This window comes from Danio aesculapii, chromosome 4, assembly GCF_903798145.1.
Source record: "Danio aesculapii chromosome 4, fDanAes4.1, whole genome shotgun sequence".
NCBI classification, from domain to species: Eukaryota; Metazoa; Chordata; class Actinopteri; order Cypriniformes; family Danionidae; genus Danio; species Danio aesculapii.
Genome location: NC_079438.1, coordinates 36,447,570 through 36,460,567, shown reverse-complemented (window position 1 = coordinate 36,460,567; position 12,998 = coordinate 36,447,570). Strand labels below are relative to the sequence as shown.

General features: G+C 35.6%; 1 protein-coding gene across 1 annotated transcript in view; it reads left to right on the top strand.

The window, feature by feature from the left end:
• Positions 1-5,693: 5,693 nt before the first annotated feature.
• sema3c (sema domain, immunoglobulin domain (Ig), short basic domain, secreted, (semaphorin) 3C) overlaps positions 5,694-12,998 on the top strand; it is an 88,985-nt gene continuing 81,680 nt past the window's right edge. Inside the window, exon 1 of the mRNA XM_056455556.1 lies at positions 5,694-5,832. The gene's annotated coding sequence lies outside the window, so the exon portion shown is untranslated. The remainder of the gene's footprint in view (positions 5,833-12,998) is intronic.

The following is a 12,998-nucleotide window of genomic DNA, read 5'->3' as shown; positions in this document are numbered from 1 at the left end:
CACACCAAAACTACTGGCACACAATTAGTTTCAGCAAGACTGCTTTTTAAACTGAAGCTATAAAGTGGCAGCAATTTGAGACTGTTTGACAGTATTTAACTTGAGACTGCAATTACTACAGCGATATAGTAACCTGTAATTACAACTCACAACCACGGGAAACCTTTTCACACATCAATAAACCCACAACTACTGAACAATGAAAAAATATTTAACAATAGAGAATTGGTTGCTGCAACTTATAACCTTTATAGCAAACTGTGTACATATGTATAGATGTCTACATCAAATGAATAGTACCAAATTGATTTTATATACACAGAAAGCATAATAAATGCAAGTATGTATGGGTTAAATAATGTTCTATTGCCATTCGAGATAACAAATGTATTTATTTCTAAAAATAAAAACAACATCATTGTTCTGACGTGTACAAATTATAACATTTAAGACAATAAGTGAATTAAATTCAAATTTCAATATATTTCAAATGATTAAAACACAAATAAAATCATAAATGGGTCTACTCTAGAGATTTAAAGGATAGTGGCGTAGTATAAAGTTTTAAAATGACAATTAATTAGCATTGTGGAAATACAGCATTATGCTTTTTATATGCTATTATATGTAAAGTTAAATGAAAATGTTTGATAAATGTATGATAAAAAAATAATAAAAATACACAGTATACAATCTAATTTACCATGGAAAAAATATGTTGAAGCTTGTAACCCCTTCAGCCCCCAACAACTAATTAAGAACTTTTCCCATTTATCATCCTTGGCATATTATATTTCTTAAAAATAAAAACATCATAGGGGAAAATATTATAAATCCTAATTGGTTTAAGAATAACTTTTAATTGTTTATGATTATAAATGAGTATTTTCATAATTTTTTTTAATTAAAAAGGAGAACTATGTAACTTGAATTGATTTACAGATATTCTAAACGGGTCTCCAAGGGACTATTGAAAGACTTGTATGTTTAAAATATTATAAGATACTGTATGGCACCTTTAGGTCATGTCACATCAACATTACCAAGATGTCAAACATTTGCACACTGTTTTATTCTATGGTTTCAAGAACAATGCAATGCTCACTTAATAAAAGCATTTGGCAATTAAATCAAATGAATGGCAATGCATTTAAATCAAAAGTCATTTGTTTTTAAGCAAGCAGGCAGGCAAAAACAATAACCTGAATTTTTAAATGACTTGCGTGTCCAAATACTTCTTGGAGCCACTGCAGTTGTCGTAAAGAGCACTACATATGGGCTCTTTGCAATTCTATTGAACATTTGGCTATCATTCACATGACACGCATCCAGCTTTCACCATCTGTAATTAATAAGTTGGCGGTGGGATTGTGGTAGTGAGGGCAATTCTGTCTTACCTTGCTGAAGTCTGCACAATGTGGTCTGGAAATTGGCTCCAGAACGTCCAGCTCCCTGCACTCCCCTTGCAACTGGAATCTTGGACAGAAAAAAGCTCAATCTAGGCTGTGGATGTGTGTATGGAGACATTTCACTGTCAATTTATAGGGCTTTTTATTAATGGCAGGATGATAGTTTAATCCGGTGGTTCGGAACTGCAGTAGTGAGTCAAAAACCTCAAAAACACAATGAGCCAGAGTTTTGTTAGCCATATAGACAATGGGGATGCTATAATGTAACTCCATATAATAAATTCCATAGAGTTGTGTATTTGTTTAGGAAAGTAAAATAATAGGCTTTCTGATTCTGATCACAGTCTTGGTGTGCACTTCAGATAATGGCTGGATGACTGTACATTTGTAATGATCAACTTCCACATAAGGAGGCATTCAGGAAACTGGAAAGTTAACATTTAACATGAATAACTGAAGATCGTTGTAAATAGGCTCATGGCTGTTTGCAAGGCTGTAGATTAAAAGGCATCATTGCTGGAAATAAATGAATATTAGTGTTTGCACCCTTACTGATTTCTTATTTTTTTGCATGTTTGTCACACTTTAAAGTTTCAGATCATCAAACTAATTTAAATATTAGTCAATGATAACACAAGTATACACAATTTAAAGTTTTTAGATTAAGATCTTTATTATTAAGGGAAAACAAAATACAACACCACTTAGTCTTGGGTGAAAAAATGTTTGCCACTAAACCTAATAACTTGTTGGGCCACCTTTAGCAGCAACAACTGCAATCAAGCGTTGTCGATAACTTGCAATGAGTCTGTAACAGCACTGTCGAGGAATTTTAGCTTACTTGTCTTTGCAGAATTGTGGTAATTCAGCCGTATTGGAAGTTTTTTCTTCGAGCAAGAACTGCCTCAAAAGTCATGCCACAGCATCTCAATTGGATTCAGGTCAGGACTTTGACTAGGTCACTCCACTTCATTTTGTTTAAGCTTGTCAGATGTTGACTTGCTGGTGTGCTTTGGATCATTGAGCTGCTGCAGAACCCAAGTTTGCTTCAGCTTGAGGTCACATTTTTCATACAGGGTTATGTAGTTTTGTATTTAGTTTTCCCTTAATAACAAAAACCTTCATATAAAAACTGCATGATGTATTTACTTGTGATATCTTTGATTAATATTTAAATTTGTTTGATAAACTGAAACGTTAAAGTGGCTGTATATTGGCGCTGCTGGGAGGCGTGTGTTGGTTAGAGGCCACAGGGCACTGAATCAAACATGGAGAGTCTCAAAAACCCTTTTGTACAAGGAACTACTTTCCTCCAACATTCAGTTTCCCCCCTAAGAACTTATTATACGGTCTCTGTCACTATCTTGTGGTGGAACACCAACCATCAATTTCTTTGCTTTGCTCATGTAACGAGGGGTCTGAGGCTGTGTTACAATCCATATGCAGATGTTTATTAATGGGATTAGACAGAGACATTAACCGGTAAACAAGCAAAGAGTCGGCAACATGTAAACAGTCCAAACCAAACAACAAACACAGGGGCAATTCCAGGAGACATAGTAGTAATTTAGGCAGAGGATCAGTGCAACAATAATCAGTCCAAAACAGATCAAGATACAAAGGGGCAAATCCAGAAGTCGTGGTGAGAAGGCAGGCAAAAGTTCAAGGCAACAATAAGCAGTCCAAAACAGAGCAAGAGGGCAAAGACAGATGACGTACTTGATCAAGGCAGGCAGGGTCATACACAGAAAAGCAGTCATGAAAGTCACTTGGAACAACGCTTGGTAAGGCAGGTAAACTGGCAATACTTCACAAGGAAGCATGGCCTGTGCTCTCGCTGAAATACAGCACAAGCAGGAAATGACTGCAGAGGGAGCGGAGCTGAGTCATTATTCGGGCGATGGCTCCCTCTGCTGGCGTGGCGTTACAGCTCAATATGACAGGCTGATGGCCACAGACCTGCTGAATCTACGAAATTTTGCATCTTTATAATCATTACCGAAATCATTATCTTTATAAATGAACTGCATAGTTGCAATCTAAACAACTACATTCTCTCCAGAAAAGCCTCAAAAGTACATTATGTTGTCCAACAGCTGCATTATTTGGCAAATTGTAGTGAGTTTAGTCCTTTGCTTGGCACTGAAGAAGAGGCTGTAGGAGTGCTGACATTACAGAATATCACACGGCTAAGAGCTAATTAGATTTGAGAACCAGACAGAACTGTTGTAAAAAAAAAAACAAAAAAAAAAAACAAAAACTCAAAGTATGCCTGTATATTTTTTCATGGTTTCTGGTCAAATATATTTAAAAGTTCTACTTAAGAAAAAAATACTACAACATATTGAATGAGCTAAATTATAGAGCTGCAGTGAAGAATTGTTCATGAAATTGATTCGGCATTGATTCTGAGATTTTCAAAGTGCATCACTATTTTATGTGGAATCAATTCTGAGCCTAGTTTTTAACAGCAGATGGTGATGTATGCTTTACAAACAGCTGTATTCCTGCTTGCATCCAATTCCTTACAAATACCACTTGCACCTAAAATAATCAATAATGAAGTTATGAAAGGTTTCAGCAAACTACAAGAGTATTCACAGTTAAATGTCAACTTGCATAAGTCAGCGGAACACACAATAGCTGTGTCTCATTTCAGAGGCTACATCCTCCGAAGAATGCATTCAAAGGGTGCCTAGTCACTTCTTCAAATGCAGCCTCAAAATGCATCCTTCACTTCCAAGGTAATGAAGGACACAACAAGTGGATCCTTTGCGGCCTCAAACTTCCCAAGTATCATTGCGCGCTGATAACGGCAGGACGTTTTTAAAGGAAACTTTGGTGATTAATTATTGTAGGTTTATTTTACTTGGATATCTAAATGCATGTTAAAAAAACAAAAAGAGTATGACACATCTTACTAAAAAGTAATTTTATAGACTGTTTACATTTTTATGTGTACATATATGGGTCAAAGGAAATATATTTCAAGCTTCTGTAAACCGTGCTTTGCCTTCAGATCGCTTAAAATAAGTTTTAATAACACTCTGAAAAAAAGTCATTATAAATTGTATTACCGCTTATTAACAGCAGCTGTTACGGTTGCTAGATGACGAGATCTGTCCTCTGCAGGCTAGATCGTTTCATTTCAAAATGCTCGATTCGGCTTGTGTGGACTTCGAAGGACTCACCTCTGAAGTCTGTATCCTTCGGAGGACGCAGCCTCTGAAATGAGACACAGCTAATCGCTCTTCCTTGGTAGCTTTTGTGTGTACATTTATAAAACTAGCTAAGTGCTCCACCTGCTGTTAAAAACAACCTTAGAGCGTCATCTACTGTTAAAAAAAGACTAGATCAGCATCTGCTGTTCAAATCTAGCCTAGAGTACCATCTGCTGTAAAAAAAAAAAACTAACCTAGAGCATACTTTGCTGTTAAACAAGTACACAGACTTTGATTTCTCATTTCTCTTTTTGCTATAGCTCTAGTAATTGAACAAAATATTTTTTATTTATTTTTTTTCCAAGTAAGAATAGAAAAGGACTTTGCTGTGAGTCATTGAATTATATTCTGTCTATGCTAAATGTGCATACATGAAACAAAAATTTACCAATTGCAGTTCACTTAATGGCCACCGATGTCGCTAATAACAAGGATTTTTGAATTGGAAAATGCTGTTTTTTTACATTAAAAGCAGATGCTTCTTTTATTATATATATATATATATATATATATATATATATATATATATATATATATATATATATATATATATATATATATATATATATATCAAATAAAAGAAGCATTTGATTTGATGTTAATAATTAATATTTATTTAGCTTAACATATATAAGCTTATATAATATAATATTTATATAAGCATTATTAACATTTGTCAAGTGGTCTCTTATTTTTCCGCCCATATGTTTTATGTTTACAGTGTATATCTAAATATCATCAGCTATATTTGGAAAAACCTTTAACATATGTCAAAAGTATATAAAAAAGGCAATTTCCCCCGCACTGTTGGGTTATCATTTTATATCTTTGATAATCCAGTGATAAATCTAAAGAGCTGTGGCACTTTCTCCTAAACTGCTGCTCACTCTACAGGCAAAGTGAGACTCAGAGGTGTGGAATATTTGTTCATTTACTCAGAGGAGAGAGAGAGAAAAAGAGAGAGAGAGAGAGGAGGGGAGAAAGAAAAGAGGAGGGGGACTCAAGAGGAGAGGAGTGTAATAGGAAACCAGTCCACCCTTCTCTCTCTCTCTCCCTCTCTCTTACCTCTCTCAATCTTCTGTGTTCCCCGTCCCGCAGTCCGCCGGCTGGAATTACACCTCTCTTCAACTCCACGCTCCGCTGTCTTTTTCAGCTCGTCTCTCACCCAGTGACAGGACCGTCCGGCTGGGAAGCCTCATTAGGTGAGTCCCGCTCGGGGCTGATGGGCTCCTCTGTGGACCAAACAGGGCAGATTTTAGGGGGAATGGGGGACTTCAGGCTCAGGCTAACAGGTGCAGACGCCCACCAGAGACAGGAAATCAAGACCTCTTACATGCTTCAGCCACTGAGACAAGATGCTATATTAAAATAAAAATGTTGATTTTAGAAAGAGACACTTTTAAGTTTGTAATTTGTTAAGATTATTGCTATTTGTTGAATTCTAAAACACACTGCGCATTTAATTTATCACCTGACGATGTGCCAAAAATGCTCCTCAGAAGTTTAATAGGTAAATTTCACACTCATTTAAATATTTATCACTATTTAAATAATGTTAACTGATATTTACTTTGCTCTCATTTTATTTTTTTACCTCACTGGCATTTTTAATCAGCTTATTTTGCTTGATTGTGGGAGAAATTGGTACATTTTAGCGTGCTGTTTCTGCACAAAATTAAATTTCTCATTAAATTTCCTATTTATTAATATCTTCTTACGTTTATTGATTATTAACTACTGTGAAAAACACATTTTCATCTTATTTATAGCAGAAATTAATACTTTAAGTTTCCAAAGGTGCAATGACCCATATTTCATTCACACATTTAATTTAAATATATTCTAAAATCTAATATTCTACAAATTAAATATAATAGCAATTCTCAAGCAAGTTTATGAGGTATTGTGATTGTGAACAACACTCTTCCATCTCTCAACTGAGTATGTTTGTGCATCCTGAGCACTTTTTATTGGCAAAGACACTGGGGAATGTGTGCTGAGAGCTTCATAGACTGGACAGCAGTGGGTGTGAATGAGTCTAGGGAGTTTGAGACTAAGATGTTATTATTTTATAAGTGTGCCCTAAAGATTGTATCTGGGATTTGGCCCAATATAAAAAGCAATATTGAATGGGACCTTTATTGTTGCTGCACTGTGGTAGTGTGTGCATGCCTGGCATTGTGTGTGAGCTGGTGAATGACAGGGTGTGGTGAGGGGCATCTCAGAAAAAGCAAAAACATTTTTTGCTTCATATAACTGTAAAACATTACATTTGAAGAGTTGTTTTGGGTTTTATTAAAGATTTGATATATCTATTAAGTCCACAAGCCCATATTTGAAGTAATAATAAATATTGAAGCAAAGTTCTGTTTTAATTCTTTGCTGAAAGCAAATATATTTCAACATATACTGAAATATTAAACAAAATAAGCAAATGAACATTACAGTAAAAAAGAGCAGTTAAGAAAGCATATCTTAATAGTAATTCTGATGTTTAAACAAGCTTTTGAACTGCTTTACTCCTAAACATTTAAGCGGTTTTACAGCTTTAAACAGGACAGTTTCAAGTTGCTTTCAATTAGAATTATGCTTCAGCTTCTAATATAAATCAGCTCTTCAGTGTTTATGATAGTTCAAAGGTGTTTACCGGCTGAAGCCAACTTTAACTTTTTGTGAAAATCCGCCTTGTTAAGCTGTTTTAAATTCTTGTTACAAACAAACAAACAAACAACAAACTTTGTTCTGTTTAAAATCATGTCACACCAGTTATTTTTTTTTTAAATTTCACTTTAAAGCCTAAAAGACTTTTAATAAAGATTACAAATCGGTGAATTATCAGATTAATTGTGCACCGAAAGGATAACAATATGCCCCAAAATAAACACAACATAATAAACTTTAAGTACTCCACTTAAACCCACAGCTTTAAAAGTGATTAGTTGATTGTACTTAAAAAGGGGAGTAAACCCATTTATTTAAAGTAATTATTTGACTTTACTTAAAAATTTAATGAATTCATTTATTTTAAAGCAATTAGTTGACTTGATTGCCACATTGTCTTAAAAATAAATTAATTCTAAAATGATAAATTGTAATAATTATAAAAATTAAGTTTTGTCAACTGAACAGTTTTCAGTTAAAACAGGTTTACTTGCTTTTTTGCTTGTCGCTTTTAAGGCATAGGATTTTCGTATTTTTTAAAGTAAAGTAATTAATCGCACTTTACATATTATTATTTTACATTTCTGAAGTGTGAAATCCTCAATAATGTAGCAATGAATGAAGTACAGCTTGCAAAGAAGCATTTTTTACCAAAGCAGTTTTCGCCATAACATATATTGCCAGACTGGCATGGATTGCAAATAAATTGACTGGATTTCACTCACTAAAATCAACTAAACAATTCAAACAACTTGACAGAACCTCAGCTTATGGATGACAAAATGTCTGAATTCACTTATAGGCCAAATGTATAATTCTAAATATCACAGAGCGGCCTAGCAAACCTCAAAGCAATACCGTTGAAATTCTGCACAGTCAAGAACCATAAAACATCCAGTAACATTCAAACAATTTAATGCAGTTTACACATAATTGTTTTAATAAAAGATACTTAATTTTCCCTCCATCTGCTTAACCTTTTAAGATGAGCCAGTTTAAAGCTGAAGTTGGCCGTTATATTTCTAGTGAGCAATAATTGCCTTTGACTGACACTTTCATAAGATGGAAAACTCATTACGCAGATAGCCATGACAAACACAGGATGATAAGCTTGAAGATAAAGCGCTCATAATAAGTTTCCAGGCTGCTATGCTCTGGGCTGAAGCGGTGTGTATGAATGCGCATTATGACAGCTTTGACAGACGTTTGAGTTTCTCGGATGACTCCGTGATCCAGCTTTAGTGTTGAGGCTTTAAAAGCAAGGCAGAAATCACCTTGTGACAGAATTAATGAGGAATCTGGAAGTGTCATTGAAATAGTTTTAAACAATTGAGCAAAAGATTTCCAGATGTCACAGAAATGTAAGGGGTGCTATGTAAAGTTCAATACTCACAGCGTGACCTAATCAAGCAAGATGAAAAAGCAAAGATTTTTTAAATCAGATTTGTTTTTCTGTTCTAACCAGATGCAACTTCACAAGCAATATTTTGTCAATCGCTTTATCAATTTGAGTAGATAAAAATATTAAAAATGTGCATCAAATACACTCAACTTTTTTTTAAACAATACAAATATGGGCATAGATCATGATGGAAACTTTACTTTATTGAGTAAATTAATTAACATTCAACAACAACTACGAAGAAAGAAATGTGACTTTGCTGAACTGTACACATCAATCTTATAACACATCTCAAATGTTGTTTCAATTAAGGCCACACAATAAATTTACATAAAATCACATGTGTCATTTAGCAAAAGCTAGGACTGTCATGCACATCTTGTGAAGATTTCATGGAGATTTACTACTGATTACAGAACGGCTTTACTGACAAATGCACACAACAACCGTATGCAGTCATGCAGCTCTAGTCAATCGTTCTTAAAAGCCAGTAAACTAAAAGATCTGGAAAATTATAATCAGAAAATCAACATCACAAATATCAAAATATGAGTCAAATATCAACACCTATGACATGTACCGAGAAACAAAAACTTTTTATATACAAAAAGATGATATTTGGCCCAGATATATCAGAATTTCAGATTTTATTCTCTTTAACTCTCTGGGGGAAAAATGGTGTTTTATTGACAAATGTTTCATGAAATATGCCAAATTTGCATAGCTAATTAGCAAATTTTAATGGAAAAAAACATTAACATATAATGTCCTACTAGAATAGTTTTTTGTGATACTCAGGTGATGTTTTTTTTCTTCCTTTTGTAAACTAAATATATATATATATATAGATGAGCAATATCACACGAGTAGCAGTGCAATATGGCTGTATATCAGCACTGGTGGGAGGCTTGCGTTGGCACGAGGCCACAGAACGAGTGCCTCAGTGTCCCACCAGTGATGATATACAGCCACATCGCACTGCTACAATTGTGATATTGCGTTTATACAACAGTTCGACAGCATAATTGTGCATATAAAAAAGAAAATTAAATACAGAAAGTCTCAAAATCCTTTTGTATGACAAACTAATTTCTTCCGCCATTTCTTCACATCTGCAGCTGACGTCAGAACAGCAGAAGCCATTACTAATTCACCAACGTCACTTTAGAGCTAGTGTTTGAACGATTCTTTAGTGTAATATCTAAAGTGATGTCAAAACAGGTGATTTTGTTTACATCTTAAGATTATAAGGCTGAACAGCATGAAATGCCATCAGTCTACAGAGATTTCCCAGTATTTCTCTGTTGCTATCAGATGATCACAATAATTAACCCAGAAAAAGCCAAAGCAGTGCCAACGCTACCAGAGTACTGTTGTGTTTACGATTAGGAAAAACGCTAAACACATGCAGGCATTTCTTCTTTCCTTCTTTTTACTTAACTAGTCTGCAGTAACGAAAACTGGAGACGAATTAGAAACAAACAGATGGCCAACCAAAAAGTAACTTAGGGTTTTACAAAGAGTGGCCAACATACAATACATACATTTCTGATAAGAAAGACCCATCTCACACTCAATACACTACAATTATATGGTATACATACAGCACTACAACCTACAAAAGAGAGAAAGATCGACCTAGAACGTCATTTACCTGTTTAATAATGATTTAGTTAGCTGTAGTTAGAAATTATGCTGTGTTATACTATAATGCGGACTCTGTCACCATCTTGTGGATGGACAATGTCAACCATCTTTGCTCTGCTTTGAATGACAGGCTAAAGGATTCCGATGCGCTGTCTCTCAGAAATTATAAATATTTAAAATAGGCACTCACCTTATAAATTAACTGCATAGTTGCAATCTAAACAACAACATTCTTGACTAAAAAGCCTCAAAAGTATGATATGTTGTCCAACAGCTGCAATATTTGGCAAACTGTAGAGTGTCCTCTGCTTGTTGCTGTGGGCGGACTAATACACAAGGGTGAAGGGTAAAGAGAGTAAGCTGTTATTTGCAGAATATCGCACGCCTATCAGCCAATTAGATTCAAGAACCAGACAGAAGTGTTGTGTGTGTCTTGACATTGTCAAGCAGCAGTTTTAAGAGAGAGAGACTGCAAAGCAATGCGAGAGATTACAAACTGGTAACACTGCAAAGTAATGTGAAATTGATCATTTAGAAAAAATTCTATAAAAATATCTCATTATTCAGTGTTGTAACTGACAGAAGCATTTTAGAGAGTTGCTTCAATGCTTTGTTGGCTTTATGTAAGGGTCTTGATCGAACCTGTTCATTACACACACAACTAATGACGGATTATATATCATTTAAGTGTTGTGATCTCAGCTCATGCTCAGTGATGGATCTATGATGGCCCAGTGATGACTTTAGCAGCTGTATGCATGTATACATCTGGCAGGCTCTGACCAGGAGTAGAAAGCCATTACTATCCAGAGAGAAGTAGCCTCCACCCAGCTTAAGAGCTTCTCTCCAATACACACTGCCAAAGACATTTCAGCCCACTGCAGTTTATCTTATGCTCAAACAAACACATGCACATGTATACACATACGCACCCTTGTAAATATGCATTAACTCATACAAAACAACTTTTTTGCATCGACTCCATCAAAAAACTCTCACAAACACAACTCTCACTTATAAACATGCTTTACACAAACATACAAACTGATACGTCCTTGTTGAACCTGCATAAAGTTGGAATAGTGTGGTGGTAACAAACATAAGTACTAAAGAGTGCAAGTGTTAGCATCAAATAACTGAAGTCACACAGGTTTAATGTAAGAAAACAGGTGGAGTAAACTAAGAAAGGAAGGTTGTTGATTTGACCAACCAACAGTTTAAGACAATGTTCGGTCATCCTCTCAAGCTGTGAAATGACAAAAAAACAACAACAACAACAACAACAACATCCTTGGGCTGTAGTACACTTGTAATGGAAGTCTATCAAGCAAGGCATTGGTTGATAGATTTACGTAGACTAATAGCCGCAACACACCAAGCGAATAGTCGAACTTTGGGCTGTGTTGGTCCAGCTAGTTGGTTTGATGTGTTCCACATGTCGCCTCTTGTTGGGATAACGTTGTAGCTTGTTGGCCTGATTCAAATGTTGAAATGACATCAGAACATTGTGTTTACATGCAGCTATTTGGGTTCAAACACAATCTAATGCGAGGCGCTAGTTTGTTGGTGCTAGTTTTTGTAGTCGGCTAGGTGTGTCCTGGCCCTGAAATGCAAAACGGGTATTTTTGGTGAAGTTCTGTTTATTGTTTTGCACTAAAATATGCATAATTTAAGAAAGGAAGGAAACAGCTCTGACAGCAATCATTTACAAATAGTGTAGATTTCTAGTGGTCAGTGAGAAAAATCTTTAGAAAAATTGACAAATATCTGATGACAATACATGCAAATCACATATATGACATAAAAAATTATGTCTAGATTTCACATAAGTAAAATATATATATGTCCTGTATGTACCAGGGCTGCTCGATATTGAAAAAAAAACTGACATTGCAATATTTTCATTCACTGCAATATACTCTTACCGGCCACTTTTTTTTAGGTACACCTGTCCAACTGCTCATTAACACAAATTTATAATCAGATGATCACATGGCAGCAACTCAGTGCATTTAGGCATGTAGACATGGTCAAGACAATCTGCTGCAGTTCAAACCGAGCATCAGAATGGGGAAGAAAAGTGACTTTGAGCGTGGCATAGTTGTTAGTGTCAGAGGGGCTGGTCTGTGTATTTCAGAAACTGCTGATATACTGGGATTTTAATGCACAGCCAACTCTAAGGTTAACAGAGAATGGTCAGAAAAAGAGAAAATCCAGTGAGCGGTAGTTCTGTGGTTGCAAATGCCTTGTTGATGCCAGAGGTCAGAGGAGAATGGCCAGACTAGTTTGAGCGAATAGAAAGGCCACAGTAACTCAAATAACCATTGGTTACAACTGAGGTATGCAGAAGAGCATCTCTGAACACACAACATGTCCATCCTTGAGGCGGATGGGCTACAGCAGCAAAAGACCACAGCAGGTGCCACTCCTGTCAGCTAAGAACAGGAAACTGAGGCTACCATTCACACAGGCTCATCAAAATTGGACAATAGAAGTTTGGAAAAACATTGCCTGGTCTGATGAGTCTCGATTTCTGTTGCAACAATCGGATGGCAGAGTCAGAATTTGGCGTCAACAACATGAAAGCATGCATCCATCCTGCCTTGTCTCAAAGGTTTAGGCTGGTGGTGGTGATGTAATGGTCTGGGGGATATTTTC